The sequence below is a fragment of the Pristiophorus japonicus genome, chromosome 13, assembly GCF_044704955.1.
Source record: "Pristiophorus japonicus isolate sPriJap1 chromosome 13, sPriJap1.hap1, whole genome shotgun sequence".
Classification (NCBI taxonomy): Eukaryota; Metazoa; Chordata; class Chondrichthyes; family Pristiophoridae; genus Pristiophorus; species Pristiophorus japonicus.
This window is the reverse complement of record NC_091989.1, coordinates 61,211,559-61,237,999: the sequence shown is the minus strand read 5'-3', so window position 1 is coordinate 61,237,999 and position 26,441 is coordinate 61,211,559. Positions and strand designations below refer to the sequence as shown.

The following is a 26,441-nucleotide window of genomic DNA, read 5'->3' as shown; positions in this document are numbered from 1 at the left end:
CATCTGAAGAGTTGTTGCTGGAGGATTTCAATAGTTAACAAAATTAGCAAGGCTTGATGAAATATTTTCTGGTGCTTTATTGAGTTGTAAGTTACAAATTGTGTGTGACATTTCTTACTTTATTGACTATATCTATTGCTGGACATGCCATACTTTACAGTTTTTGGAGAAATATGTCCAGTGGTTTGTTGTCAACCACCAGCAATTACTCCTTTTTTTTTTAAAAAGGTGCTCCTGTTGCACTGTTTACACTTGGCAGATGGTTACTGATGGATTGAGGTTATCATCAATCTGTCCTTAACTGGCTTGAGTCTCCAGGTTTTAGTATTGCTCTTGAGATCAGAAGCTCAATTCATGAGCAGTGCTGAATAATCAGAGGAAGATTTCTTGCTGAACTGTTGACTTTTCTTCCATAAACCTTGTTTAGCACCCCCTTTTTTTTTTACAAAGTATATATCTGTATATAATTATTTCCTCCTTCCCAAAAAAGGCAGTACCGATCAGGGAAATTATTTGGCTCCTCTCTCATTCTGTTGTTGAAGTGGAATTTGTTGAGGGCTACTTGTGAGCCCCTCTTCTCGCTTACCACTGCAGCTTTTATTCCTGGAACCCAGCAGCGACAGCAAGACCAATGGTATGGCATCAAGACCTATTTCAATTAACATATTGGCTCGTAACAGATTTCCTTCCTCTTTTTTTCTCTTTCTCTTCCCCCCCGCCCCCCCCACCCCCGTCCCCCAGCAAACCCAAATAGTAGAGTTTCTTCCATCAAATCCAACATCCCTTCTCAATGAATGTTGTCCCCTGAGATAAATTACTTCTAATCCTTGGCCCAACCCGAATTGGAAATATTTTATTCTTGGGGCAGTTTTATTTATTGACTGAAAATGTTCAGGGTTTGACAGACTTAACTGCACTAGTAATAGAATATTGTTTATCTGAGCATGTGGCACTGTCAAAAGAACCAGGAATAGATCAAGGTGCAAAAGTCTCTTCCTAGTCTCATGAAATCCAGCGGCCAATGAAAAGGCCAACTTTGAAAATCAAGAGCCAACGCAGATAAGTCCCCAGTGAGTCAACAACTGCATCCCGGGTCACTTTAATCTCTACTTCTATTATAGTACAGAGCACGTATAGTCATCTCCATTACAGTACATGACTGCCTTTAATAATTTGAGTGTTTGCTTCCAGTTCCCAAACAGGAACTCTTTTCCAGGTATCGATTGATGTGCTTTCTGATATTTGTCTGTCTGTGCCTAATGTCTCCTTGTCTTATAGTCTTGGTTTAACTTGAAATAGTTCTGGAATTCTGTTTAATTTATTCCTTTCTAAAATACCCTCTGCCTCCTTTAGAAGCTGTAAAGTCTGAGTTCTTTTGAACTTAAAAAAAATATAACTCAGTTCTCCGACAGTAGTGAATAGCCTCATTTCCCTTTGCACTACTTCCAGAGCTGGGATGTTTCCCCACATACTTTGGTGGCCACAATTGAACACTTATGGCTTTAACAGAGCGTTTGCATTAATGTGATGACCCCAGAATAATTACTGATTTGGTAATGTCCTATTATTTTCTTTGCTCCATGATGACTGGTATGTGTTTAGTTTACTGTCGCTCCCAGATCTATATTTCCTTCTATAGCTACAAGATGCACTGCAGCAACTCGCCGAGGCTTCTTCGGCAGCACTTCTCAAACTCACGACCTCTACCATCTAGAAGGACAAGGGCAGCAGGCGCATGGAAATATCATCCCCTGCAAGTTCCCCTCCAAGTTGCACACCATCCTGACTTGGAAGTATCTTGCCGTTCCTTCATTGCTGGGTCAAAATCCTGGAACTTCCTCCGTAACAGCATTGTGGGACAACCTTCACCACATAGACTGCAGCAGTTCAAAAAGGTGGCTCATCACCACCTTCTCGAGGGTAATTAGGGATGGGCAATACATGCTGGCTTTGCTAGTGACGACCACATCCCATGAAGAAATAAAATTAAAAAATTCATTAAGCATAGTCCCCATTATATTCTTCCAATGTGAAAAGCGTTGAGCTTGCATATAGTGAATTTATTCTGCTGTAGTTCTACCCACTTGAAAATCTTGTGTATTTCCTTGGCTTTTTCATCTGCCCCCATCTCCCAAGTTTAATATATGCAAACTTGCATGGTGTATCTAAACCTATCGATCTATAGATTGATCTATCTGATCTATCTCTCCAGCACTGATCCTCGGGTTAATTTTGAAATGCGATCTTCTCTGGTGTGTTACAATAACTGAAATAGAAGAAAGCTTAGACAACTGCTAACCTTGTCCTGACTATTTGAAGGCAAAAATAAACAAACTGCTATGCACTGTAGTTTCCTTCTATTGACTCAGAAGTGAGAAGGTCCTGGAGATGTAATATTACTCTGTATACATATCTATATGTCAGGGAGGGCTTACCTGGTGGTTAGCTGTTCCTCATTGCCATCCAAGCTTTCGATCGCAGTGTAACCACATTGTTGCAGAACTGTCAACACGTTCAGTAAAACAGCTGAAGGATCAAAGCAGCAATCATGAGCTGCAATACGCAGTACTATCCATCGTCATAGGCAGTCCCTCGGAATCGGGGAAGACTTGCTTCCACTCTAAAGATGAATCCTTAGGTGACTGAACAGTCCATTACGAGAACCACAGTCCCTGTCACAGGTGGGACAGATAGCCGTTGAGGGAAAGGATGGGTGGGACAGGTTTGCTGCATGCTCTTTCCGCTGCCTGCGCTTGTTTTCTGCATGCTCTAAGCGATGAGACTCGGTGCTAAGCACCCTCCCGGATGCACTTCCTCCACTTAGGGCGGTCTTTGGCCAGGGACTCCCAGGTGTCAGTGGGGATGTTTTATCAGGGAGGTTTTGAGGGTGTCCTTGTAACATTTCCTCTGCCCACCTTTGACTCGTTTGCAGTACTATCACTGGTGTACTAGTAACATTTACGGACCATTCCGAGAGTGATTGGAAGATATTTTGTGCAAGGCTGACATTGCTTTTGCCAAGTATCAGCAGCAGGATAATTTTGATGAGAATGACCAATTAATCAGAATACCAAAAGAGAAACAAGGGGCACTTGGCAAACTTCTCTCTGCTGCAAGAATGAGGCAATTACATTTTTCAAGTAAAGGAGAAACACTCGAGTATTTTCCCAGCAGAAAAACCTCGCTCTTCTTTCCACTGGTAACAGCTATCACATTCTTCACGTATTGGTATCTCGTGTATAAAAAGTAGGTGAGATACTAAGTAATATAAATCACTGTGAACTAGCTTTGATCCCCTTAGGGGATCAGAAAGGAAATTCCCAGGTTTTTTTTCTCTCTAACTTGCCTTTGAATTTTTATCCTTTTTGTTGCCTCTCCCAGCAAATTAGATGGCTCGTGGTACATGGGGGTTGCTGTGGGAATCATGATGCTAAAGTCATCATGACTAAGTGGGGGCAGGCTTGATGGACCAGCTGGTCTTTTCCTATCCACCATATTTGTATATTCATATGTGCACAAAATTTATTACAAAAATATTATTACTCTAATTCAAACTAAGTTGCAGCAGATGAAAGACCATTGGTGAACTGATGACAAAACTGATTAAATGCAACCCTATGCAGACTAAAATGAAACAAAGCAGTCCCCTAATGTGCGAATGGTGATGTAAGGCTCAAGTACCAAAACTGCACTTCTGAGAGGTGCGGATGGTGCCAACGTTTTCAAGGGAAGTCGAAGATCACGCAGAAATAACAGAAATACTTTGAGGAGCTAATCAACAAACCACCCATCATTATAGATGAAATCCATGGGCATGACTCTTGTCAATGATCCCTCTAATTTTTTTTAGTGCGTGGTCCCTATAACTGGCTGCGTGGCCCCTTCAAATTTTTGCGCATACAAGGTTTCTTCCATGCAAAAGCTGGTAAGCGACCTCTAGACCTCTGCGTGACCAGGCAACTTAGCAGGAACGTTGATCATGCAGTAACTGACACACTAACATGGATGAAATTGAGAGTCAAGGTATCAAAATTATGAAGGTCGATCAAGCTTTAAAAAAGTGTTGAGCTTTCCTAGCAACATAAACGCTAGAAAACCATCAGGAGAAATGGCATCATTACAGAAAAGGGGATTTGGCGGGAAAATGGAGTTGAGGTTGAAGATTCTTTGAGTATCATGTGAAATACATGTGAGCATTTTGCCTTTACTGGCTTGAAAAACCTCATTGACTCAGTTCTCCTAAAAGAACAGTTGGTTTCAGGGCAAGTTGCCGACTGCAAAAGGGTTTTTCATCACTTGCAGATTCAGGAGAAATACATGGAGCAGAAACCGAGCCATCACACAATCTTTGATGACCAAAGCTTTTGACATAATCAGTTCAGTCTGTGAAAGGTGCTGTCCAAGTTTCGGTGCTCAGGGAAATTTGTCCAGATTGTACATCTGCTTCATGATCGATTGCTTGAGGGAACATGTCTGGATGGAGTGTTTTCTAAGTCTTTTGCCATCGCCAGTGGATTCTGTCAAAGCTGTGTTGTTTGCATTTAGCTTCCTTGGATCCCTTGAGGGTATGCTTGATCACTTAACAAGAGGTCAAGACATTTGATTTTGTACATTTAGGAGCTGTTAAACCCAGGTGGAATGAGGTTTGACAAAGTTCATAGAGAAGGTTATACATGAGTTTTTATTTGCAGATGACTGCATCTGTTGCAGTGCATATTTACCACTGTCTGCAGTTAATCATCAATTAGTTTGCTGCAGCAGTAAACTGCAGCCTTAGCATAAACTTGGAGAACTAGCCATATATCAATCAATGATAGGAAACTGCTATGCCAGAACAATGACCACCAGTGAACTAAATGTCAACCATTTCACTTATCTGGGTAACATTTTGTCAAATAATGCACCAATAGATGAAGTACTCCCTTGTATCAGAATAGCCCGTTCTGCATTCAGAACACTGAAAAAGTATGTCTGGATCAAGCTCGCAGCAAAGCTGAGAGCGTACAAGCTTGTTGTGCTCATGACAATCCTTCTGTGTGGATGAGACTCCCCAATGTATTGATGCTATCCCCTTTAGCAGCTTGACATTTCACCAGAGCATCTTTGGTGTCCATCGTGTAAATCAAGCTGCAAGATAAAGAATCACCAACTTCAGGATACTTGAGTGCATCAAGAGCATGATGAGAGCACAGCTGCATTGTTCATTAATATGCAAGAGTCCAGAATGCGAGTTGGAACAGGACAAGGAGAAGTGATGACGTGTTCAAGCAATGTAATATGTTGAAAGCTGAGGAAATTTGACAGCTCATCACATGGCTTGGTATGTGGGTTACCTGCTACACATCAGTGCACAGATCTCAAGGAGCAATGGCAAAATGTCAACATTGGAAATGTCAATAGCAGATGGACGATTTAATCTGTGAAATGTATGAGAGCTTGTCTTTTTCAAATTGGTCTTAATAGTCATCAGCACACTGGACTGATTCTTTCCAACAAGGGTCTGTTTCACTTTTTGGGATTACTCCCAACACATGTTTGTGCTTGTAACAAAAGGCACCTCAGAAGGTCAATGTACCGTTCCTATGATTTGAAGCTTTGTCCTCGTGTGGAGTGAGCGAGATAGCTTGCTGCAGAATTTACTCTTTCCCATCTCCAGTTGGGTTTTGCCGAGTTCTACTTGAGGTGCTCATGGCACGCTCTTATCCTTTCCGAAGGGCGGAGAACACGACCCAGTCAGGTGTTTTTTAAGGGCTAAAATACGAGTGGCATTTATTTACGAGAATTAAATTTATGTGTAGGCAAATTTAATACAGTAGAGTCAAATCTGCTAAATTTACATATAGTTATCCTACCTTGCAGTGGTGTTCCAAAGTCTTGGGTATTACTATGGAATCTTTCCACTGAGTTTTTTTGAATTCTTGTGTGGTACGACCTCTGCTCCCTCAGTGTTCAGTCCAACCATTGTGATGAGGTAAACTGAGTAAGCAAGTAAACTCCAGAGCAGAGAGTCAGCTGAACTTGTACTGCCCAAGCAGGCTTTTAATGCTGCAGATCAAAGGAGACCTTTCATGCTCAGCATGCCCTTTTTGAAGAGGCACCTGGTTCTCCTCACCAGCTGATAATTTATAATTATTTCTCAAACCCGATTGAATGTTGATGCAGATAGTGGAAAGTTGCTTGCTGTCTGTCGTAATGTTTAGCAGATCAAGCCTAAAACTAAGCTTTTTAGAATTCTTATCTGCCTTGACCAACCCCCGTTCCCCTTTTGAATGGTGACAGTCCCTAACCACTTAAGCCTGATTTAGTGTTTCATTTGCAGCAAGCATCTGCTCTCCATATACTGTTTGTGCACAGTCAAAATCTTTTCAGAGCGCTGCTAACAAAAACCCAATTTAAATCTGTAATACTTGGCCTCGCTAAAAATTCACGGGAAGAACTATAATGCTGAAATTTTTTAATAAACAGGACAGGTTTGAGTCCATCAGAAGGTAATTTTTGATTATGCAGGGCTAACAATAGTGAACATATTCATCCTAGTAATGTGCTCCTCGTCGTATGCAATTGATCCGTATACTGAGACAAGCCAGAAACGTGCATCTTGTTTCATGATTTATTAAACACAAAAATGAGTGATTTCTATATAACTGGGGATCTCTTGAAATGTACCTTGATTTGCACATCAGGATGGGGGAAGGGAAAGTTTCCAGGCCAATGGCTGCCAGTTGCTATATTGGTCGGCGGGGGAGCAAGTGTTTTCAGGCTAGAGGTCATATTACAGGGAATTGGGGATCGGAGAGGGGGACTCCCACTCTCTGGGCAGACCTCAGCAAGAAGAAGGGAACGATGGTTAGGAGTGGGACAGATGGTGTGGGGGACGAGGGGCTGGACTGAGTTAACAGGGTGAAAGATTGACTAAGTGGGAACAGGAATTTAAATGGGAGATGAAAATAGATTGATTTTTTTTTTCTCCAACTGGTATATTCTGACTGGGTCAGTGTTGAGCTATTGAGCTCGAAATACTCATTGCAGAGTTGATGATATATGACAGTTTTTTGAAACCATGTCAGATGTGGTAGGCAGCACCTCGGAGATCAATATTATCGCATGGTCAAAATGTCTTCTCATATGATAAAAGCTTCGAGGGACAACTATATGCAATCCACATAGAAAACAGCTCATTTGGGTTGCCTCCCAGTGCATAGCCCTGAGGGGGACTTTGACTACATTTTTAAGCCTGTAACTATGAAAGAGCTGTGATTAAATGGTAATAAATTTTCTTCCCTTTTGCTGCAAGAAAGAAAAAATTCCAGTTGTGATGTATATTTCCAGCTCCATTACTGTTATTATTGAATTACTCCATTACTGAACTCTTTCTGGCTCTTACTGCCTTTACCTGTCCATGTACACTGTGGTAAAATAACTTTTAGAATGTACTGAAGCCTTCATTTATAAAAAGCAACATTTGGAGCTTGGTTCATAAACTACTGGCTGTTTTATCTTCTGTGATTTGATGTGTACAAACTGTGATTTGAAATTCTGCTTGCATCTCATCACCAGCCATTAATCGTCCTTACTGGGCAAGTCTGTTTCACTTCCTGAAACTGACTTTAAATGATGTACAAAATATTTGACGAGTCTAAATTTTAGATTTTGTGACTAAGGTAACTAACTTTTTGTTAATGTGGTGCTAATAAGTTGAATTGTATGGCTAATTAATTTTTTAAATGCATCTTAAAAACCATCCAGAAACTTGAAATGTCGACAAAGTAGGAAGCTTGGTTGTGTGACAATCTTTTCATATTTAAGGTTCCATTTTTTGAAGTGCTTGACCTGATTAATATGTTGGTGTCATTTCAGTCTTGTGTATGTGGTACATACTATAAGTGTATGCATATATGGGAGAGAGAGAAGTGTGTGCCTGTTGACGAGCAGTTGAATATCTAACTATGTTGCTTGAGCTTTGATGGAAAATTCGTTGATATGAAATAAAGTCTTAGCTGAAAAAGTCGTGCCTTAAACAGAAAATTATTTAGCATTTAATTCACTGTCACTGCGATGCTTGGATGTATCCATGTTGCATGGCTCCAGTCCAAAACCTAAGGACTGACAGGAGAACAGTGCCATAAGCTGGTACAGTATATGTATTGGGGGAATGAGTTCAAAGACTGATGCACACATTAAGCTCTAGTAACTGCAGACAAATAAAATCATTGCTCAATATTCTTGTAAGTTTCAATTATAGAAATAATTTTTTAAAAATCAGCAATTATATTGTGTTCGATTATTTAAATAAATTGGATAAAAAATTTGGAAAAATCAAAATTTTCCCATGCAATTTCACTTTCAGTCCTTGTTTTCATAATTTCAGAACCTGGTTAGGGTTCTGATTGTAAATTTCCTTGCGTTTTTCTTCTGGTGGGTAAGATTTTGTGATTGGCTGTATCTATTCAGCTTTTTGATGTAATTGTAGACTCCGCTAGAATGCTAGAAACCAACAGCAATTTCAGCTATTTGTTGCATTCAGGTGTGGACTGGCTTGTCCAGAGAAAAGAATTTAAAATTTGTTGGAATTGATCAATAATGGACCTTTAGCAGCATTTATTGTTGGATACAAGGGAAATTTGAATTTTCTTGTATGTGTTGTAAGTTCAGTATTTTCATGTCCCTTTTCTGGCTGAATTTTGGTCATGGAAGAAATCTTATTTTTAGAAACACGTGAAGTGAGCATAAACAAGAGTACTGAAAGAAAACTGCATCAAATCTTTTTTCAGAACTGTGACAAGACGCACAAATGAAAGAGAGAAAAATAACCAACTTGCATTTGTGTAGCACCTTGTACGACCTTGGGGCATTCCAAAGCATTTTGCACCCTTGTAAGTACTTGTAAAATGTAGTTACTGTTGTCATGTAGGGAAGCACAGCAGCCAATTTATTTACAGCAAGGTCACACAGCAATGAGATAATGTCGAAAATTTCTTTTTTCCAGTGATGGCAGCAATATTAATCTGTTCGAGCAAATCATGATTAACAGTCAATTGTCAAGCATAAATCTAATCTTCTTCGATTTAAATTCACAGAACTTGTTCTAGTTTCCTATGGCCAAACTGATGGATTTACTTCATCTCCCTCAACAGCCACACAGGAATGGGAAGGCATCAATATTTCAAATTCCCAAATCATGGCTTCCATTTTCAACCAGATGCAGATATTTGGTTCCCTCAAGTCACCCAAATTGTATCATTGGAGTGCCACGCACATAAATAGCTTGTGACAAATGGAAAAAAAACATCTAATGTATCTCATCCAATTTGTAGATACATGCATTTCGATGGTGAGCTTCATTTGTGAAATCACACATTTTCATGCCTCACCAAAGTCTTTGATTGTTGGGATGCAGTATCTCGACCAAGCAGCCATTATTCATGTATTAGTCTTGACGATGAGCATCCATACGCTATTTGGCGGGCGGGGGCGGGGCGGCGGGCGGCGCGGCGGCTGAAACCACACTTGTCCTGACCCACCATTCATTCATGTGTAGCTCCAGCAAGTGCTCCTGGAAAATGATGAGTTCTGGCTGACTTCTCTTTCCCCCCCCCCCCCTGCCCCCTAAACCCAGGGCCAATTATAGGAATCCTGCTGGCATCCAAGGTGCCATCAGCTAATTCAACGCAGACCAGGAATCACAGGTTAACCTTCCTGGTCTGTAAGGCTCAGGTACTCATTGGATGAACTCAGCCATTTTGGTCAGTTTCAAAAGATAATGGTCAGATCGCATACAAGTTTTATATTCATTTGTGTGAAATAGTCATGTAACAATCGAACTGGTTCTGTGTTCTCTGATTCTGGAATAAGTTTTAACTGGTATTTTGGGGTTAATGGATTAAAGTAGGCTTATTGGGCCCAAGTTTCGGATCCCTGGTAGAACAGCGCACCTCGGATAGGCCCGCCTAATTTCTAGAACTGCAAAGGCGCCAAGTACTTGCCTCGCGATTCTCCAATATCTGTAAGCCTGTTTGCAGCTCAGCGCAGCGCACGGAAGCTGCTGGGGGCGGATCTACAGCCCTGTACCAAAAAGAGTGCCGGCAGCTGCGTGCGTGCGCAGTAGCTCCTGGCCCTCCCAGCGTGTCCTGTCTCCGGGCGACGACCCTATCCTGGCTGAGTGGCCTGCCTGCCCTTACCTCCTTGGGGGCGGGGCCCGCCCGACTGGCATCTCGTCGGGGGTGGGCCACGCCTGAGCAGCTCTTCAGCAGGCTGTTGGAGGGTTCCTGATGCTACAGTAGGTGAGTAGAAACTTTTATTTATTTTTTATTTATTGATTTTTAAATTATTTTTTGGTTGATTTATTGATTTATTGATTTATAATTTATTATTGATGCTCTTTATTGGTAAAAGTGACATGTTTAATGCTTTGCAAAATCCTCACTTCCCATCTCCGCCCCCCCCCAACCCCAAATCTCTCGCTACCTGCGTCTAATTTATAAAGTGTAGGCAAGGTTTTTCTGAGCATTCAAAAATCAACACTTACTCCGATCTACCTTAGTTTGGAGTAACTTTTCGCGCCTAAACTTGTAAAGCAGGCGTAAGTGGCTGGTAACGTCCCCTTTTGGGGGGGGGGGAAAAACTGTACTAAAACAAAACTATTCTAACTAAGTAAAACTGGAGCAAACTAAATGTAGAGAATTGCGATTTCTAAGATATTCCATACTAAACTGTTTGCCCCCCAAAAAATAGGTGCAACTCGAGCCGAAACTTGGGCCCAATAATCTAGAACATCTGGGGTGGATTTTTTTCTTAAAGGGGAAAGTATAATGGATTAAATTATTGCAATGAAAAGGTGTAATTGCTCGTGTGCCATAATTGCTGTATGTTACTGTTTTATACAGCAAGTGCAACCTCGGCATTAGTGTGGTATAAAAATCGACCACTATCGGACATGGAAAATACCACCATGTGACTAGTTATCTCATTGCTGTTGCTTATAATTTAGAATTTCATAAAGTAGACAAGTACATTAATATCGACACTCAAATAGATGACCATTTAAAAAAAAAACATTTTAACTTGCATTCAATCTCAGTTTTAAATCGTTACGGTCACACAAGAATATAAGAAATAGGAGCAGGTGTAGTCTATACGGCCCCTCGAGCTTGCTCCGCCATTTAATACAATCATGGCTGATCCGATTATGGAGTTAGGTCCACTTCCCTGCCCGCTCTCCATAACCCCTTATTCCCTTGACGTTTAAGAAACACTCTCTTTCTATCTCAAATTTATTCAATGTCCCAGCTTCCACAGCTCTCTGAGGCAGCGAATTCCACAGATCCACAACCCTCAGAAGAAATTTCTCCCATCTCATTTTTAAATGGGTGACCCCTTATTCTAAGATCATGCCCTCTAGTTCTAGTCTCCCCCATTAGTGGAAACATCTTCTCTGCATCCAACTTGTCAACCCCCCTCATAATCTTACACGTTTCAATAAGAGCACCTCTCATTCTTCTGAATTCCAATGAGTAGAGGCCCAACCTACTCGACCTTTCCTCATAAGTCAACCCCCTCATCTCTGGAATCAACCTTGTGAACCTTAAGGGACCTCAGCATCCAAGGGTATTCAACATTCAGGAAGGATAGAATAAAAGGAAAAGGAGCATTGCTGGTTAAAGAGGAGATTAATGAAATAGTTAGGAAGGACATTAGCTTGGATGATGTGGAATCTATATGGGTAGAGCTGCAGAACACCAAAGGGCAAAAAACATTAGTGGGAGTTGTGTACAGACCTCCAAACAGTAGTAGTGATGTTGGGGAGGGCATCAAACAGGAAATTAGGGGTGCATGCAATAAAGGTGCAGCAGTTATCATGGATGACTTTAATATGCATATAGATTGGGCTAACCAAACTGGAAGCAATACGGTGGAGGAGGATTTCCTGGAGTGCATAAGGGATGGTTTTCTAGACCAATATGTCGAGGAACCAACTAGGGGGGGGGGGGGGCATCTTAGACTGGGTGTTGTGTAATGAGAGAGGATTAATTAGCAATCTCGTGCGAGGCCTCTTGGGGAAGAGTGACCATAATATGGTGGAATTCTGCATTAGGATGGAGAATGAAACAGTTAATTCAGAGACCATGGTCCAGAACTTAAAGAAGGGTAACTTTGAAGGTATGAGGCGTGAATTGGCTAGGATAGATTGGCGAATGATAGTTAAGGAGTTGACAGTGGATGGGCAATGGCAGACATTTAGAGACTGCATGGATGAACTACAACAATTGTACATCCCTGTCTGGCGTAAAAATAAAAAAGGGAAGGTGGCTCAACCGTGGCTATCAAGGGAAATCAGGGATAGTATTAAAGCCAAGGAAGTGGCATACAAATTGACTAGAAATAGCAACGAACCCGGGGACTGGGAAAAATTTAGAACTCAGCAGAGAAGGACAAAGGGTTTGATTTAGGGCAGGGAAAATAGAGTATGAGAGGAAGCTTGCAGGGAACATTAAGACGGACTGCAAAAGCTTCTATAGATCTGAAAAGAGAAAAAGGTTAGAAAAGACAAACATGGGTCCCCTGCAGTCAGAATCAGGGGAAGTCATAACGGGGAACAAAGAAATGGCAGACCAATTGAACAGGTACTTTGGTTCGGTATTCACTAAGGAGGACATAAACAACCTTCCGGATATAAAAGGGGTCAGAGGGTTTAGTAAGAAGGAGGAACTGAAGGAAATCCTTATTAGTCGGGAAATTGTGTTGGCGAAATTGATGGGATTAAATCCCCAGGGCCTGATGGTCTGCATCCCAGAGTACTTAAGGAGGTGGCCTTGGAAATAGCGGATGCATTGATGGTCATTTTCCAACATTCCATAGACTCTGGATCAGTTCCTATGGAGTGGAGGGTAGCCAATGTAACCCCACTTTTTAAAAAAAAAAGTAGGGAGAGAGAAAACAGGGAATTATCGACCAGTCAGCCTGACATCGGTAGTGGGTAAAATGATGGAATCAATTATTACGGATGTCATAGCAGCACGTTTGGAAAGAGGTGACATGATAGGTCCAAGTCTGCATGGATTTGTGAAAGGGAAACCATGCTTGACAAATCTTCTGGAATTCTTTTGAGGATGTTTCCAGTAGAGTGGACAAGGGAGAACCAGTTGATGATGTGTATTTGGACTTTCAGAAGGCTTTTGACAAGGTCCCACACAAGAGATTAATGTGCAAAATTAAAGCACATGGGATTGGGGGTAGTGTGCTGACGTGGATTGAGAACTGGTTGGCAGACAGGAAGCAAAGAGTAGGAGCAAATGGGTACTTTTCAGAATGGCAGGCTGTGACTAGTGGGGTACCGCAAGGTTCTATGCTGGGGCCCCAGCTGTTTACATTGTACATTAATGATTTAGACGAGGGGATTAAATGTAGTATCTCCAAATTTGCGGATGACACGAAGTTGGGTGGCAGTGTGAGCTGCGAGGCGGATGCTATAAGCCTGCAGAGTGACTTGGATAGGTTAGGTGAGTGGGCAAATGCATGGCAGATGAAGTATAATGTTGATAAATGTGAGGTTATCCACTTTGGTGGTAAAAACAGAGAGACAGAGTATTATCTGAATGGTGACAGATTAGGAAAAGGGGAGGTGCAACGAGACCTGGGTGTCATGGTAGATCAGTCATTGAAGGTTGGCATGCAGGTACAGCAGATGGTTAAGAAACCAAATGGCATGTTGGCATTCATAGCGAGGGGATTTGAGTACAGGGGCAGGGAGGTATCACTACAGTTGTACAGGGCCTTGATGAGGCCACACCTGGAGTATTGTGTACAGTTTTGGTCTCCTAACTTGAGGAAGGACATTCTTGCTAATGAGGGAGTGCAACGAAGGTTCACCAGACTGATTCCTGGGATGGCGGGACTGACATATCAAGAAAGACTGGATCAACTGGGCTTGTATTCACTGGAGTTCAGAAGAATGAGAGGGGATCTCATAGAAACGTTTAAAATTCTGACGGGTTTAGACAGGTTAGATGCAGGAAGAATGTTCCAATGTTGGGGAAGTCCAGAACCAGGGGTCACAGTCCAAGGATAAGGGGTAAGCCATTTAGGACCGAGATGAGAAACTTCTTCACCCAGAGAGTGGTGAACCTGTGGAATTCTCTACCACAGGAAGTTGTGAGGCCAATTCACTAAATATATTCAAAAAGGAGTTAGATGTAGTCCTTACTACTAGGGGGATCAAGGGGTATGGCGAGAAAGCAGGAATGGGGTACTGAAGTTGCATGTTCAGCCATGAACTCATTGAATGGTGGTGCAGGCTCGAAGGGCCGAATGGCCTACTCCTGCACCTATTTTCTATTTTTCTCTGAATTGCTTCCAAAGCAAGTATATCCTTTCATAAATATGGAAACCAAAACTGCACTCAGTATTCCAGGTGTGGCCTCACAATACCCTGTACAACTGTAGCAAGACTTCCCTGCTTTTATACTCCATCCCCTTTGTAATAAAGGCCAAGATTCCATTGGCCTTCCTGATCACTTGCTGTACCTGCATTCTATCCTTTTGTGTTTCATGCACAAGTACCCCCAGGCTCCGCTGTACTGCAGCACTTTGCAATCTTTCTCTATTTAAATAATAACTTGCTCTTTGATTTTTTTTTTCTGCCAACGTGCATGACCTCACACTTTCCAACATTATACTCCATCTGCCAAATTTTTGCCCACTCACTTAGCCTGTCTATATCCTTTTGCATATTTTTTGTGTCCTCCTCACACACTGCTTTTCCTCCCATCTTTGTATCGTCGGCAAACTTGGCTATGTTACACTCTGTCCCTTCCTCCAAGTCGTTAATACAGATTGTAAATAGTTGGGGTCCCAGCACTGGTTCCTGCGGCACCCCACTGGTTACTGATTGCCAACCCGAGAATGAACTATTTATCCCTACTCTTTGCTTTCTGTTTGTTAGCCAATCCTCTATCCATGCTAATATATTACCCCCAACCCCATGAACTTTTATCTTGTGCAGTAACCTTTTATGTGGCACCTTGTCAAATGCCTTCTGGAAGTCCAAATACACCACATCCACTGGTTCCCTTTTATCCACCCTGTTCGTTACATCCTCAAAGAATTCTAGCAAATTTGTCAAACATGACTTCTCCTTCATAAATCCACGCTGACTCTGCCTGACTGAATTTTGCTTTTCCAAATGCCCTGCTACTGCTTCTTTAATAATGGACTCCAACATCTTTCCAACCACAGATGTTAGGCAACTGGTCTATAGTTGTCTTCTTTTTGTCTGCCTCCTTTTTTAAATAGGGGCATTACATTTGCAGTTTTCCAGTCTGCTGGGACCTCCCCAGAATCCAGGGCGTTTTGGTAAATTTCAACCAATGCATCCACTATCCCTGCCGCTACTTCTCAAGACCCTTGGATGCAAGCCATCAGGTCCAGGGGATTTATCTGCCTTTAGTCCCATTATCTTACTGAGTACCACCTCCTTAGTGATTGTGTTAAGTTCCTCCCCTTCCCTGCCCCCCCACCCCCATAGCTCCTTGACTATCCACTGTTGGAATATTATTAGTGTCCTCTACTGTAAAGACTGATACAAAATATTTGTTCAGTGTTTCTACCATCTCCATGTTCCCCATTACTAGTTCCCCGGTGTCATCCTCTAAGGGACCAACATTTACTCTAGCCACCCTTCCTTTTTATATACCTGTAGAAACTCTTGCTATCTGTTTTATATTTCGTGTTAGTTTACTTTCATGGTCTATCTTCCCTTTCTTAATTTTTTTAGTCATTCAAATCCATATAAACTACATTATCACCACAGAAATACAATATTCCTCTACTGATTTAAAATCCAGGTTACTAAACATTTTGCTCATATTTAAGAAAAATAAATTCAATATATTGACTAATCAGCATATTTTAGTTTTATAATTGGACAGCCACCTGGTCCCAATCATGAAATCAACTACAAACATTTGGAGCTGACTGAGCTAGTACTCCAAATTCCTCCAGATCCATTTGCCATTTTAAGTGGGCTGTCACACAGGGACCAGTTTAGCATCAATCACTATTTAAACTGCTAGGTAGGGGAAGCCTTAAAACAGATCTTTTTGGTTAGAAATCCTCCCCCAATGTCTGGCAAAGTGTCATTCCAGTTACATCATCGCTGCACTGAAAATCTCTCTCAAAATATCTGCTGACAGGCAGTGATAAAAACTACCTGCAATGTAAGTGGGGCCCAAATGGCATCAGTGTCCCTTTTAGTGCTCCTGTTGACTGTTAACCCCAACTTCAGCTATAATGTAGATGCGACGGTGCCAGTGTTTCAAGCAAAGTGGGCAGAAATTGTTGTCCAAGGCTGCTCATGAGTCAGTAGTGCTACTTCCAGCACAAAAAGCTCCTGGCTATTGGGTCAATTTTCCCCAATTATCTGCACCATTTTTTTGGCGTGCATCATTCTTTTCGGAGTAAATAAAAATCTCCAAGTTTCCCCAAGTTTCTGTCCAAGCATAATTCACTTGGATACGATTTGTTTATGATACAATTTTTTGCGTCATCTGGGGCATAACCTGATGTCTGTGCCAGTTTTTCAGACTTAAGCAAGTTTAGCCAACTTACATTTTTCCTAGGACGGGGTATGTGACCACTCCCAAAAAACCTTCTGGGCACTTAAGAAAAATCAGCGCACATTCCAAAATCAGCGCAGAAAGACGCCATTGTTTTTAGCCGAAGTTTTGGAGGGAGTCAAGATGCAGAGAATATAGAAAGATAGAAAATAGGTGCAGGAGTAGGCCATTCGGCCCTTCAAGCCTGCACCACCATTCGATAATTTCATGGCTGATCATTCCCTCAGTACCCCTTTCCTGCTTTCTCTCCGTACCCCTTGATCCCCTTAGCCGTAAGGGCCATATCTGACTCCCTCTTGAATATATCCAATGAACTGGCATCAACAACTCTCTGCGGCAGGGAATTCCGCAGGTGAACAACTCTGAGTGAAGAAGTTGCTCCTCATCTCAGTCTTAAATGGCCTACTCCTTATCCTAAGACTGTGTTCCCTGGTTCTGCACTTCCCCCAACATCGGGAACAATCTACCCACATCTAACCTTTCCGGTCACATCAGAATCTTTTATGTTTCTATGAGTTCCCCTCTCATTCTTCTAAACTCCAATGTATAAAGGCTCAGTTGATCCAGTCTCTCCTCAGATGTCAGTCCAGCCATCCTGGAAATCAGTCTGGTGAACCTTCGCTGCACTCCCTCAATAGCAAGAATGTCCTTCAGATTAGGAGACCAAAACTGAACACCATATTCCAGGTGAGGCCTCACCAAGGCCCTGTACAACTGCAATAAGACCTCCCTGCTCCTATACTCAAATCCCCTAGCTATGAAAGCCAACATACCATTTGCCGCCTTTACCGCCTGCTGTACCTGTATGCCAACTTTCAATGACTGATGAACCATGACACCCAGGTCTCGTTGCACCTCCCCTTTTCCTAATCTGCCACCATTCAGATAATATTCTGTCTGTGTTTTTGTCCCCAAAGTGGATAACCTCACATTTATCCACATTATACTGCATCTGCCATGCATTTGCCCACTCACCTAACCTGTCCAAGTCACCCTGCAGCCTCTTAGTGTCCCCCTCACAGCTCGCACCGCCACCCAGTTTAGTGTCATCTGTAAACTTGGAGATATTACACTCAATTCCTTCATCCAAATCATTGATGTATATTGTAAAGAGCTGGGGTCCTAGCACTGAGACCTGCGGCACTCCACTAGTCACTGCCTGCCATTCTGAAAAGGACCCGTTAATCCCAAATCTCTGCTTCCTGTCTGCGAACCAGTTCTCTATCCACGTCAGTATATTACCCCCAATACCATGTGCTTTGATTTTGTACACCAATCTCTTATGTGGGACCTTGTCAAAAGCCTTTTGAAAGTCCAAATGCGCCACATCCACTGGTTCTCCCTTGTCCACTCTGAGTTACATCCTCAAAAAATTCCAGAAGATTTGTCGAGCATGATTTCTCCTTCATAAATCGATGCTGACTTGGACCGATCCTGTCACTACTTTCCAAATGCGCTGTTATTTCATCCTTAATAATTGATTCCAACATTTCCCCACCACTGATGTCAGGCTACCCGGTCTATAATTACCCGCTTTCTCTCTCTCTCGCTCCCTTTTTAAAAAATGGTGTTACATTTGCTATCCTCCAGTTCATAGGAACTGATCCCGAGTCGATAGACTGTTGGAAAATGATCACTAATGCATCCAACATAAGAACATAAGAATTAGGAACAGGAGTAGGCCATCTAACCCCTCGAGCCTGCTCCGCCATTCAACAAGATCATGGCTGATTTGGCCGTGGACTCGGCTCCACTTACCCGCCCGCTCCCCGTAACCCTTAATTCCCTTATTGGTTAAAAATCTATCGATCTGTGACTTGAATACATTCAATGAGCTAGCCTCAACTGCTTCCTTGGGCAGAGAATTCCACAGATTCACAACCCTCTGGGAGAAGAAATTCCTTCTCAACTCGGTTTTAAATTGGCTCCCCCGTATTTTGAGGCTGTGCCCCCTAGTTTTAGTCTCCCCGACCAGTGGAAACAACCCCTCTGCCTCTATATTGTCTATCCCTTTCATTATTTTAAATGTTTCTTCAAGATTCCCCCTCATCCTTCTGAACTCCAATGAGTAAAGACCCAGTCTACTCAATCTATCATCAGAAGGTAACCCCCTCATCTCCGGAATCAGTCTAGTGAATAGTCTCTGTACCCCCTCCAAAGCTAGTATATCCTTCCTTAAGTAAGGCGACCAAAACTGCACGCAGTACACCAGGTGCGGCCTCACCAATACCCTATATAGTTGCAGAAGGACCTCGCTGCTTTTGTACTACACCCCTCTCGCAATGAAGGCCAACATTCCATTCGCCTTCCTGATTACTTGCTGCACCTGCAAACTAACTCTTTGGGATTCATGCCTCGATAGGGACCTCATCCATTGTTCCCAGGAGGCTGGTCTGTCGGTCGTCTTCCTATCCCTCGACCAAGAGAAGGCGTTCGACAGGGTGGATCACGACTATCTGCTCGGAACTCTGCGCGCTTTCGGGTTCGGGACGCATTTTGTCGCCCGGATCCGACTTTTGTACGCTGCCGCGGAGTGTCTGATTAAGGTTAACGGGTCCTTGACGGCGCCCCTTCGCTTTAGGAGAGGGGTGCGCCAGGGATGCCCCATGTCCGGCCAGTTATACGCCGTTTGCGTGGAGCCTTTCCTGCGCCTCTTGCGGACGAGGTTGACGGGACTGGCTCTGCAAGGGCCGGGCGTGGAGGTCGTCCTCTCGGCTTACGCCGATGACGTGCTCCTCGCGGTAGAGGATCCCGCTGACCGGAGGATGCGTGAGTGCCAGGAGATTTACTCGGCCGCGTCTTCCGCCAGGATCAACTGGGAGAAATGTTCTGGACTCCTGGTGGGTCAGTGGCGGGTGGACTCCCTGCCGGAGGAGCTCAGGCCTTTTGCCTGGAGCACGACCCATCTCCTCTATCTGGGAGTCTACCTTAGCCCCGACGAGGGAGCCTGGCCGGCGAACTGGCAGGAGCTGGAGGCCAAGGTCGCCGCTCGCCTCGGGCGCTGGACAGGACTGCTCCGAGTGCTGTCCTACAGGGGTCGAGCGCTAGTCATAAACCAGCTGGTGGCCGCAATGTTGTGGTACCGGCTGGTCACTTTGACCCCTCCCCCTGCGTTTGTCGCCAAGATACAGAAGAAGCTGGTGGACTTCTTCTGGAACAGCAGGAAGCACTGGGTCTCTGCTGCGGTCTTGAGTCTCCCGCTTGAGGAGGGCGGTCAGTCGTTGGTGTGCGTCAGCGCCCAGCTCGCGACTTTCCGTCTTCAGACCCTGCAGAGATACCTTTACGTCGAGCCCCCTCCTAGGTGGTGTGCTCTGGCGAGGTATTTCTTCCGCCAGCAGCGCGACCTCAATTATGACACGCAGCTCCTGTTTGTGAACTTGGGGGGTGCCAGGACCGCCCTCCGGGAGCTGCCTGTCTTTTACAGGGAACTCATCAGGGTCTGGAACAAAGTCTCCACCAAGCGCAGCTCTCCGCCGGCTGGAGTGGCGGCCGTCCTGCAGGAGCCGCTGCTCGGGAATCCGTACCTCCACGACCGAGGTTTTATGTGGCGGTCGGAAGAGAGGGCTGTGGCTGGTGAGGTGACCAGGGTCAGGGACCTGCTCGATGGCGGAGGAGCGGGCTGGATGGCGCCAGACATGCTGGCGCGGCGCCTACACTCTGCCAACGTCCGCCACGCGGCCGATGCCATCGAGTCGCTAAAAACAGCTCTGGGCCCTGACTCCGTTAGGTGCATTTGAGGAGGCTCAAGCACGTGGGGAGATCCCGTCCGAACTGACCCCCATCCGGACGGAATTCCTCATCGGCGCCAAACCCCGGAACCTCCCTCGGGGGCCGGCGCCTCACAACTTGAGCCGCCTCGGGGAAATCCCCTCCGTGCCTTTCAGTTCTGCGCGGAGGGGTTTCCTGTACGGGCTGCTCCTGCACACTCTCAACTTTGCCATCCTCGCCGACCGTCCGGACACGCCATGGCGTACCATCTTGCTGTCCGGAGGAGGCGGGGGTCCCTGATGGAGGGCACTCTACGCGGGGGTCCTCCCACTATTCATCGGGGACTTGGCCTGGAGGGTGGTGCACGGAGCAGTGCCGTGCAATAAATTTTTAAGCCGGTTCACGGACTCCCAGGCCGCCTGCAATTTCTGCGGTCTGGAGGAGTCCGTGTTCCATGTTTTTATTGAGTGCACAAGGTTGCAGCCCCTGTTCCATTATTTGAAGGGGCTGCTCCTGAAATTCTGGCTGCACTTCAGTCCCACTCTCCTGATCTTTGGGCACCCTGTGCGGAGGGGAGCGGGTAGGTCCGAAGGCCTCCTCGTAGGACTGCTCCTGGGCACGGCCAAGGGTGCCATCAGCCGGTCCAGGCAGCGGGCGGTCGAGGGGGTCGTCCAACCTGACTGCCTGCCTCTCTTCCGCTCTTACATCCGGTCCAGGGTGTCCTTGGAGATGGAGCACGCGGTGTCCACCGGTACGCTCGCGGCCTTCCGCGAGAGGTGGGCACCGGAGGGACTGGAGTGCATCATCACGCCCGGCAACCAAATTTTAATTTGATTTTACGTTTTAAAGTTTATTTTGTTTTAATTGCCGGTGCTTTTAGTGTCCCCCTCTCCTTTTATAGGGGGCACTGGAAAAAGGAAAAAATTTGATTTTAGTGCCCAAAAAAAAAAAACAAAAAAAAAAAAGAAAAAAAGGGCCTTGTAAATGTCTGGTGTGTCATCCAGGTCGGGTGGCACGGATAGATGTTTTATGTTTTGCAGGTAGACTCTAAAAGAGTTTCATGCCTCGATAGCTCAGTTGGTAGAGCGGAGGACTGTAGTGGAATATTCAGCAAAGTCATCCTTAGGTCGCCGGTTCAATTCCGGCTCGAAGGAGCTAGTGTACTTTTCTCCAAAAGAGTTTCATGCACAAGGACCCCCAGGTCCCTCTGCACCGCAGCATGTTGTAATTTCTCCCCATTCAAATAATAATCCCTTTTACTGTTTTTTTTTCCCCAAGGTGGATGACCTCACACTTTCAGACATTGTATTCCATCTGCCAAACCTTAGCCCATTTGCTTAACCTATCGAAATCTCTTTGCAGCCTTTCTGTGTCCTCTACACAACTCGCTTTCCTACTAATCTTTGTGTCATCTGCAAATTTTGTGACACTACACTCTGTCCCCTCTTCCAGGTCATCTATGTATATTGTAAACAGTTGTGGTCCCAGCACCGATCCCTGTGGCACACAACTAACCACCAATTTCCAACCCGAAAAGGACCCATTTATCCCAAATCTCTGCTTTCTGTTCGCAAGCCAATTCTCTATCCATGCTAATAAATTTCCTCTGACTCCGCGTACCCTTATCTTCTGCAGTAACCTTTTATGAGGCACTTTATCGAATGCCTTTTGAAAATCTAAATACACCACATCCATCGGTACACCTCTATCCACCATGCTCGTTATATCAAAGAATTCCAGTAAATTAGTTAAACATGATTTCCACTTCATGAATCCATGCTGCGTCTGCTTGACTGCACTATTCCTATCTAGATGTCCCGCTATTTCTTCCTTAATGATAGTTTCAAGCATTTTCCCCACTACAGATGTTAAACTAACCGGCCTAGCGTTACCTGCCTTTAGTCTGCCCCCTTTTTTAAAACCGAGGCGTTACATTAGCTGTTTTCCAATCTGCTGGTACCTCCCCAGAGTTCAGAGACTTTTGGTAGATTATAACGAATGCATCTGCTATAACTTCCGCCATCTCTTTTAATACCCTGGGATGCATTTCATCAGGACCAGGGGACTTATCTACCTTGAGTCCCATTAGCCTGTCCAGCATTACCCCACTAGTGATAGTAACCCCCTAGTGATACAAATCCACTATTTCTAGGGCCACTTCCTTAAGTACTCTGGGATGCAGATTATCGGGCCCCATGGATTTATCGGCCTTCAATCCCATCAATTTCCCTAACACAATTTCCCGCCTAATAACGATATCCTTCAGTTCCTCCTTCTCACTAGACCCTCGGTCCCCTAGTATTTCCGGAAGGCTATTTGTGTCTTCCTTTGTGAAGACAGAACCAAAGTATTTGTTCAATTGGTCTGCCATTTCTTTGTTCCCCATTATAAATTCACCTGAATCCGACTTCAAGGGACCTATGTTTGTCTTCACTAATCTTTTTCTCTTCACATAGCTATAGAAGCTTTTGCAGTCAGTTTTTGTGTTCCCGGCAAGCTTCTTCTCGTACTCTATTTTCCCCCTCTTAATTAAACCCTTTGTCCTCCTCTGCTGAATTTTAAATTTCTCTGGGTCCTCAGGTTTGTTGCTTTTTCTGGCTAATTTATATGCCTCTACTTGGATTTAACACTATCCTTAATTTCCCTTGTTATCCACGGTTGAGCCACCTTCCGCGTTTTATTTTTACTCCAGACAGGGATGTACAATTGTTGTAGTTCATCCATGTGATCTTTAAATGTTTGCCATTGCCTATCCACCATCAACCCTTCTAGCCAATTCACGCCTCAAACCATCGAAGTTACCTTTCCTTAAGTTCAGGACCCTAGTTTCTGAATTAACTGTCACTCTCCATCTTAATAAAGAATTCTACCATATTATGGTCACTCTTCCCCAAGGGGTCTCGCACAACAAGATTGCTAATTAGTTCTTTCTCATTACACATCATCCAGTCTAGGATGGCCAGCCGCCTGGTTGGCTGCTTGACACATTGGTCTAGAAAACGATCCTTAATACACTCCAGGAAATCCTCCTCCACCGCATTGCTATCAGTTGGTTAGCCCAATCAATATGTAGATTAAAGTCACCCATGATAACTGCTGTATCTTTATTGCATGCATCCCTAATTTCTTGTTTGATCCTGTCCATTAAGATTTATGCATCATTAAGATTTATGCATCATAAATCTTAATTTTTTCAAACTCAAAAGGGGAGAAATTGGAAGTCTAATGCAATTCTTGAATTTTAGATTGTTTTTTCAAAATTAGCACCCCACCACCGAACATCGTTTCGTTGGGCTTCAGGGTCAGAGCATCAGCAGGCAGAATCGCTCCGCCGCCCGAACACTGACTCGGCTTCAAAAGAAGCCCGATGGGGGGGCGGGTATTGGAAGCCGAGCCCCGAGCCCGTGTCCAGGCGAGGGAGTGATTCTGTCGGCCGGATGCTCCGACCCTCGAGCACAGTGAGGAGACGTTTGGTGGTGGGGTGGTACTTTGGAAAAAAAAAATCCAAAGTTGAAGAATTGCATTAGACTTTGTTGCCCCAAATGTCTTCATTGAATGCCTGGCTTCCTGTTCTAAGCGAGGCTTATTGCACATGCGCAGACCAGGGTGTGGTACATACTAGGGCGTGCACATTGGAGAGCGAGAGGAAAGAAGAGGTTGTGAGTACTTTGTCCTGTTTTGAGGTTGTTGCAAAGCTACAATTTAATTATGGGAGGAATATTGACAATGCCATACCTTGTGCAAGCCATCTGCATGCTGGTGCTGCGGAGGAGAAGATTGATTAGGCAGCATTACCTGAGGAACCTCTGAGCACGTAGGATGATGGGCAGGAGGTCTTACCCACGTCGGGTATATCGAGACAGGCGTTCATACCTGCACCGGAGTGAGGCAGACTGTGAGAAGGCTGTGTTTCTGCAAAGAAGTTGTAACCGAGATCTGAGAGTCAATAAAAGCAGACCTGCACCCTAGAAGCGTCAGGAGGACTGCTTTGTCAGTTGAAGTAAAGGTTGCAGCTGCACTTTCATTCTATGCATCTGGATCATTTCAGGCCACAACTGGGGATGTGTGCACCATTTCCCAACATGCAACACATCTGCATTTGGCAGGTGACTGCTGCACTATAAGCCAGGAGGAATGATGACAAAGTTCCTCATGACCGCCCAGGCAATGCGTGACAGGGCTATGGGCTTCTCCAGGATTGCTGGCTTCCCCAAGATACAGGGCTGCATTGATTGTGCCCATATCGCCTTGCGAGCACCTTTTTGGAGGATTCCGAGATGTACAGGAACAGAAAAGGCTTCCACTCCATGAACATGCAGCTCATCTGTGATGACTTGCATCGCATCATGGCAGTTGATGCGAGATATCCTGGGCGCATCATGATCCGTTCATCCAATGCGAGAATGCTATATCTGCTTTGTTTCAGCAGCAGCCAGGAGGTCAGAGCTCATGACACCCCTACGCATAACCTGGACGGAAGCCGAGTGGAAATACATGTCGCACATAGCGAAGCGTAGCATAAGAGAGGACCATTGGAATCTTAAAGCAGCATTTCCAATGCCTGGACCATTCTGAAGGCTACTTGCAATACTCCCCTGAGATTGTCGGGCAGTTCAGTGTTGTCTGCTGAATGCTACACTACTTAGCCATCATGAGGCAGCAGCAGCTGGTTGTAGAAGACCCACCTGAGGTCAGAGTGGCTGATGAAGATGAAAATGATGAGGAGGAGGATGAGAAAGCCATGCAACTACCTGAACCCGGAGCACAACAGCGGAGGAGGGTGGGCCGTCATGCACCTTTAACGATTGCTCGAGCCTTGCGCCAGCAGCTCATCCGTGAATGCTTTGCTGCCTGAAGGCTCAGTGGCAACTATACCAACTGGACCATGTTTACTGTTTGGACTTGTTCCTTAATGGGACAAATGTAAATAATTCAGTTATAATTTAAAATATATATTTTATTCAAAATTTTACACTTGTTTGTACTTAACTTTAAAGTTTAATACAAGAATATTTATTAAAGTATTCAGTTAAGATCACTTACAAACCTTTAAACTTGTTAATTTCATCACTTACACACTTTTTAATTTGAGAACAGTAACAATAACAGCAGCAAACAAAAGCTGCACCCATCTCTCCTCCACCTTGTTCTAAGACCGCCTGCTGCGCTTGGCCTTGGTGACTCCACCTCTGCCCGCAGGCGGTGGCACAGCATTTCTCAGGTTGGTACCAAGCTTATTCTTTCGGCCATCTCTGGTAATGCGCTCTTCTTTGGGTGGGGGGCAGCGGGGGCGGTGGGGTGGACAGGCTGCAATGTGGAAGACCCGGCTTGGGCCTCTTCAGAGGTTGGTCTGGGGATTGGAGTGGGAGCGGCAGTTGATTCCGTCAAGGGCCGCGGGGTCTGGATGTGTTCCGTTATTGCAGCAGCTATCTGACATTCCCTCACACTGTCTGTGCACATGAGGGAGGGAATGTCGCAGGTAGCTGATACACTGTCGGTGCACATGAGGATCAGCTACCTGCGACATTCCGTCCCTAATGTGCTGGGCAGTGTTCTCATTTCTTGCGAGAGTGTTGTTACTTCTCCCGACAGACCTGATACCTCATTGCCCACCCCACCGATGGTGTCCAGGAGTGATCGCGTAAGGTCAATGCTCTCCCCACTCATTGCCATCATCTGAACCACATCTGTTACATCCTGCATTTCAGTAGAGCGCTGTTGGCTCTCCTTCCCCTCCTCACCCTGGGTGTGGCTCGCTGCACCTCACTGAGACCCGCAGCCTCGGACTGTGGGGCCCTGGTTGAGGCTCGCTGCAACCCTCTGGGACCCGCAGCCTCGGACAGTGTGAAACCATGAAATGTCCCAACACACTCACCATTCAGGAAAGGGGCTGGCATCTCAATGGGTGGCGCCAACACCACCTCTAGAGTGAGTACAACAGTGGGGGCTGCTTCCTCCCCCTCCCCCTCCCCCTCACCCCCATGCTATTGGTCTGGAAGGTCGGATTGGAAGATGTTCTCCTTCAGGCTCGTCCGCATTTGAATCATCTTCTGCATTGGCTTCAGCCTTGTTGGAGTTGGCCTCAAGTTCTGCAAAATATAACCGAACAGACAAATGGTTAGC

At 44.7% G+C, this 26,441-nt stretch overlaps 1 protein-coding gene and 1 non-coding gene across 13 annotated transcripts in view; both read left to right on the top strand.

The window, feature by feature from the left end:
* eps8a (EGFR pathway substrate 8a, signaling adaptor) overlaps positions 1–26,441 on the top strand; it is a 245,891-nt gene that overhangs the window by 100,305 nt on the left and 119,145 nt on the right. The gene's annotated exons all lie outside the window — the stretch shown is intronic.
* Positions 21,382–21,472, top strand: trnay-gua (transfer RNA tyrosine (anticodon GUA)). Its single transcript is given in 2 exon segments — positions 21,382–21,417; positions 21,437–21,472. It is a non-coding gene; the product is annotated as a tRNA-Tyr (tRNA).